This window comes from Protobothrops mucrosquamatus, unplaced genomic scaffold, assembly GCF_001527695.2.
Source record: "Protobothrops mucrosquamatus isolate PMUCROS unplaced genomic scaffold, P.Mucros_1.0 scaffold23, whole genome shotgun sequence".
Lineage (NCBI taxonomy): Eukaryota > Metazoa > Chordata > Lepidosauria > Squamata > Viperidae > Protobothrops > Protobothrops mucrosquamatus.
The window spans coordinates 1,903,990-1,909,989 of record NW_015386408.1 but is presented as its reverse complement, the minus strand read 5'-3'; positions in this window follow the sequence as shown (position 1 = coordinate 1,909,989).

Genomic DNA, 6,000 nt, shown 5'->3' with positions numbered 1-6,000 from the left:
CCTGCCATAGCCACCTTTCTACTCACACTCTATTTATTTAACAGAGTTGTTTGTTTGAAATGGGCTACCAAATTAACGAAGAATTGAATTATACGTGGCCTTTTCCATTGGAGCTCAGGGTAGATTACGCAGCATTTCCTCTTTCATTTCCCCCCCAAAACTTCCATCCTCCTGTAAATTGGCCTGAAAGGTAGTAAGAAGCACAATAAGTTGAGGGTGGAGTTTCGTTCTCCAAGCTTGTGGGTTGTATTAGAGAACGAACCTCCAGCCTTCTTCTACACCCGAGCTACAGATATTTGCCACTATCGCAAGCACAATAAATGTCCATGTGACATCAGCCGGCCCCAGGATGGATTAGCTTTAGAGGGGCGGGGATAACGCAAAGGGACTGTAAGCATGAAACTCTCCCCAAATTTCTTTGGATCCTGCCCTACTAGTACTTCTACCCTGGATAATCAATGCAAGAAATAAAAAAAATTCTAATAGTAGAGTCTTCCTTATCTACAACATTTTAAAATCTATTTGTGTGGAATTCTCAATTTATTAGCCAACATCTTTTTCTGATGTGATATCTGTTGCAAGCCAAATTTTCGTTTGTGACTACCCTGTGTAGTTGCGTCAAATTTATCATTAGCCATTCTTAAGCATAGGTTACTAAAAAAAATCTAGCTATCAAACTGGATATTTTGGTACATGCAGGAGTTTGGCCAAGAGTCTTGTTCAGTGTGGCTTTTATTTTATGTTTTTTTGTGGTAAATTCATTCATCAATTAATCAAGAGTACAAAAAAAGCATCTGGAATATCTAAACAGCACTCAAAATATTGTTTAGAATTCATGTGTGGAAAATTGAATCAAGAAAAAGACAATGGAGGCACATCCGCTTGGAATGAAGATGATGTTAATCATTTTAATTTAAAAGGCTTTTCCCCTACTTTAATCATAACTATTTACACTAGAGATCTATAGTTGTATTAGTCAAAGTACTGAAGAACTTACAGAACATACCTTGAAGGAATTGGTGTAGAAATACATTGGCCACAACTGATTTCTAAAACATGTGTATTGTGTGATGCACCTTGTATGCGCAAGATGAGCAATATGGTATAGGGCCCAAGAGCTGCCTGAGGTTCTCAGCATCTCTTCTGCATCCCCAAAATTGTGCCGCTGAAATTTGGCCTTGAGCAGGTGCAGTATCTTGGCTATCCAGACCACTCAACTCTCTTGTAGCCTTGTTAGCAAACTCTGAGGGTTTCATTAAATTTCATTTTCCTGCTTTGCCCAAGTTTTAAACCGTCTTAAGAAACTTAAAGGGACAAAGAAATAGGATATATAACTTCTCTGATGCCAGAAATTACTTTCCTGAATTGTTGAAAGAGAAAGGGAGGTATAGATTGCCTCTTATTCTTCTCTTTCTAGTACCACTTCTCTCTTCCCTCTATATTTGTTGTCTCTATTGAAATTTACTTAGCTGGGAAAGGAAGAGAAAGACAGAATGGCTTAGCACTTGTTTTGATGTTGGGCCACCTTATTTATATTGCTCAGTAAATTGTCATGCACATCTGTGAAGTTGTATTCTCTTTTTCTTTTTCTCTTTCTTGTTCTCTCCCTCTTTCCCGCTCCGTGCACACTAAAAAGGATATACGGTGGTACGTTGTGATGGCGCAGTGGTTGGAATGCAGTATTGCAGGCTAACTCTGCTCACTGCCAGAGGTTCAATCCTCATGGCTCAAGGTTGACTCAGACTTCCATTCTTACAATGTCAGTTAAATGAGGACCCAGATGATTGGGGGCAATATGCTGACATTTGTAAACTGCTTAGAGAGTGCTGTAAAGCACTATGAAGCAGTATATAAATCTAAGTGCTATTGCTATCTTGGTACTCAACTATTTTGAAACTCATTGAATTTGGTACTCAACGCATTTTGACACAAATATTTTGTCCTGGTACTCATAGTTTGTTTGGTATTCAATGCACAAGCTAGAACTTGTTGGTGTCAGATGCCTGACACTACATTATTCCTTATGGGAAAAAATTGTTTGGTATTCATCATGCTTCCCAGAACCAATTAACGATGAATACTAAGGTACTACTGTACAACTTTGTAGCTTTTAGATTTAGGAAAGCTTCTTCATGACATTTTATTTAATTTAGAACTTAAATTAAGAAGACAGATAACAAAGAAAGCATGTCCATAACAATATTTCAGAAAGCTCACAAAAGAAATAAGGACATTCACCCATGTATAATATTTTTTTTTATGAAACAAGTGGAATCCTTCTGGGGAAGATTGCTATTCAAAGAAATATTAAATGTCTATTCTTTTTATGACCTATGTAAGGATCATGTTAGATAAAGAGAGAAAGGCTTCCCAGCAGAAGTTAAATCACTACAGCTTGATATTATTCGTTTTTAGCCGTTTAAAGTGAAGAGAGGTGTGGTATCTTCATAGTTCTGGAGTTTCTTCTGATTACAAATGCTTAGATGATTTAAACATTATACAAAACAGATTAGAGATTGGTGTACCTTGTTTGAAGCTATTTTTGCATCCTGCTATTGATCATCTGGAGCAGTGGTTCTCAACCTTTTTAATGCCGCGACCCCCAACCGGTCGTAAGTCGAGGACTAGACCGGTCGTAAGTCGAGGACTAAACCGGTCATAAGTCGAGGACTAAACCGGTCGTAAGTCGAGGACTAAACCGGTCGTAAGTCGAGGACTACCCAATCGGTTGTAAGTCGAGGACTTTCCCTGCCCAGGAGCGCCATGCATGCGTGGTTCCGCCCCCTGCGCCGGCCGAGGCGTAGCTGGCAAGCGGCAGAGACGGAGCAGGCCGACCAGCAGCTGGCCCAGCCCAAGGGAGGTAAGGCACCCGCCGGAAAAGGGGAAAAAAATGGCGGGCAATAAAAATGGCGGACAGCCTTGCTTGGCAACCCCCGTGAAATGGTCGATCGACCCCAAATGGGGTCACGACCCATAGGTTGAGAACCGCTGATCTGGAGGGAGCATTGATTGTCTCATGTGATTTTTGTATTTCTAAGTTGGTGGGGATGAAAATGACCATAGGCTGTCTTGAAACTGCTTCTAAGAATTTGGGAAGTGAAAACAGGTAGTGTGGTAGAGTTCACGGATGCTTTTAAAAATTAGTTTCTGTTCTCAACTGGAATTTGATAAGGCATTCGAAGGACTTTCCCATAGGAAATAAATTGAAAGCTGTAGCCGAGCTTCTATATGACATTCACACAATGGTCCCTTTATGCAGAACTGCCCAATTCTTGGCCCCTAATATGTCACAGCCCTACACCATTTGTATAATCTCTTTGCTTTTCCCTGACTGCCAGTCATGAAATGCTTCTCTTTCTGAAATAATTTCCTATTTGCTAAGATTCATCTCCGACATTTCATTAAATATGATCATTTAACTGTACAAGTACAAATGTATTTTTAATTTCGCTTACTGCAGATATTACTGATGTGGGGGAAATGAATTCATATTGCTCTAGGACAAATATATCATTCACATACGCACGCCACCAAAAAAAGGGGGAAATATTAAAAATTACTGAAACTTCTAACAAGATTTATACTTAACATTTCCATTTTCGGTGTGTTGCCTGTGAAACATATTGTATGTCAGTCGACCATACATGATGCTATGAAGAATGATTGTGGGGTATTTTGGTGGGAAGTCTTTATCACCAGCTTTCAGACTTAAATATCATGCCAAGGTGTAATTTGTGGCTTTAAGATGTAAGGTGAATTGGACAGGGATCAGAGGGGCAACTTTTAAATTATCAAATAGGCTTTAGCCCAAGGATTGCCACAATAGTAGGAAAAAGGAAAGGAGAAAAAGGTATTGCCATTGAAATTTATTGAGAATTAGCATATCATAAGCTTTATTTACTCCATGGTGAATTTTGCATCAGGATACCCACAGCAATGTTAGCCAGAATCTTCAAAAGCATAGGAGTGTCCAGTTTAAACAAAAAAGCCCTCTTACTTATTAGAATATTTCTACAATCATCAATAATGCCCTTCAATTTACCACTAGGATTTCATTACTGCCTCTGACAGGACATTGAAAAATACATTCATTTTAACACTAGATCTCATGTGATATTAACTGCTCAACATCTCCAGCAATTATGCAGAAGCCAACAGCTTTGCCTGCTGAATGTTCAATAATATATGTAGAAAAACATGATTCAATATGACTTAATATTCCTTAGGTCACTGCTAAGAAAATGTCCTACAAATTTATAGATACTGGCCAAAAGGAACCATAAGTGGCTGCATGTTAAGATGAGGCAGACACATCCAATATATTCATTTCATCTTCTGTATAGACAGAATGCTAATAGGTTTGCTTTCTACAGAGTTAGGCCAGCATAAGCTTCAGAAGGACTTTGCTAATTCACACAATGCTGTGGTCATCAGTCCCCTAGAGCCGCTTATGCACAGCGTCTTTATGTACAATTTCAGCAATTTTCCCTATGTAGGTGAAGATCCTTGCACACCTTTTGAAGTTAGGATGGGATAGATGTAGCTTGCTTGCAGCAACCTGGATAAAATAAAGTCCAGTGAACCGCTGTGAGTGAACAAGAAGTAAATGATGGCCACACAAGGGTTTGATAATGAGGACAGCAAATACTATTCCATTATAATTTTCTATAACTCAAGGTATGCCTTCTCAGCAGTAAGGAAAAGCCACAGAAGAACTTCACCCATTAATTAGCTGTATGATTATAATACAGTATCACCAATATCCCCCCCAAAATACAGACAAAATATAAATAATGAAATTAAACTCATCTAGGTTTCCAGATCCATATTTTTATATTTTAACATACCTCTGTATCTTACACTTTGCTAGGCCTATGGATGAGCAAATATACACTAAAATGATAATGTTCACTGTAAATAAACTTTAATAACTTAACTGAACTGCATCTATGCGTGGACAAAGAAGTATGGAAGATTCTTTCCCAGGAGTTAACACAGATTTTTCCAAAAGGATAATCTTGAGAGAACATAAAATCTATGCTGGAACAGCCTAAAGCAAGGGGTCTTCAAACTTGGCCCTTTTATGACTTGTGGACTTCAACTCCCAGAATTCCTCAGCCAGCGTGCCTGGCTGAGGAATTCTGGTAGTTGAAGTCCACAAGTCATAAAAGGGCCAAGTTTGAAGACCCCTGGCCTAAAGTACTCTCTGTTCACTGCGTGGCTAACAAATATACTTAAGAAGCTCACAAATGAGGACAGACAGATGATCACCCATCTCCACTCTGGTCCCCCAGCTGCTGATTCCAGAAACTGACCTTCCCTTAGAGCAGTGACACTCAAATGTTGTGATACCACAACCATGTGAAATGATAAATGAATCTGTTCACCCCACAAATAAAACAATTAATTTTATTGGCATTAGTAATACTCAAAAGTTCAAAGTTGACTATGCCTGAGGCAAACTTTTAAAAAGCTTTGGTGGCTTCTAAGTGACTCATGATTTTAGGGGTCATAACCCACAGTTTGAAAGCTCCACTGTATTAGGTTACCTCCAAGAGAAGATGACTCAAGAGGCAGAAATAAGGCTGGGCATTTCTAGTGAGGTAGGTGGACTCTGATTCATCATGAATAGTCTGTGATATTAGAAGCCGACCCAGGAATCACATAGAAAGGAGAGATAGCTTAGCAGTGTCTCTGGTAACTTCTCATTGCTCATTCTGGAATGTACTTAATTCCAAAGTGTTTGATAATCTCTGTACATCCATGAATGATGTTAATTGCTGCATGGTGTTCTGTATATTCCTGGAGACATGAAGAAAACAAGAGGAAAAAAAAAAAGGAAGTAACAGAGATGTAGCAGACAGCTCTAAGCATGGAGGTTACTGGTTTAAAAGCTTCAAAAAAAGGAACAGAAATCTAGGAAGTAAAAGAGCTACTGTACTGTACTGTAAATGGTCTTACTTGAAGCCTGGGTTTTGTTAGTGCAAACAACAGTTAAAA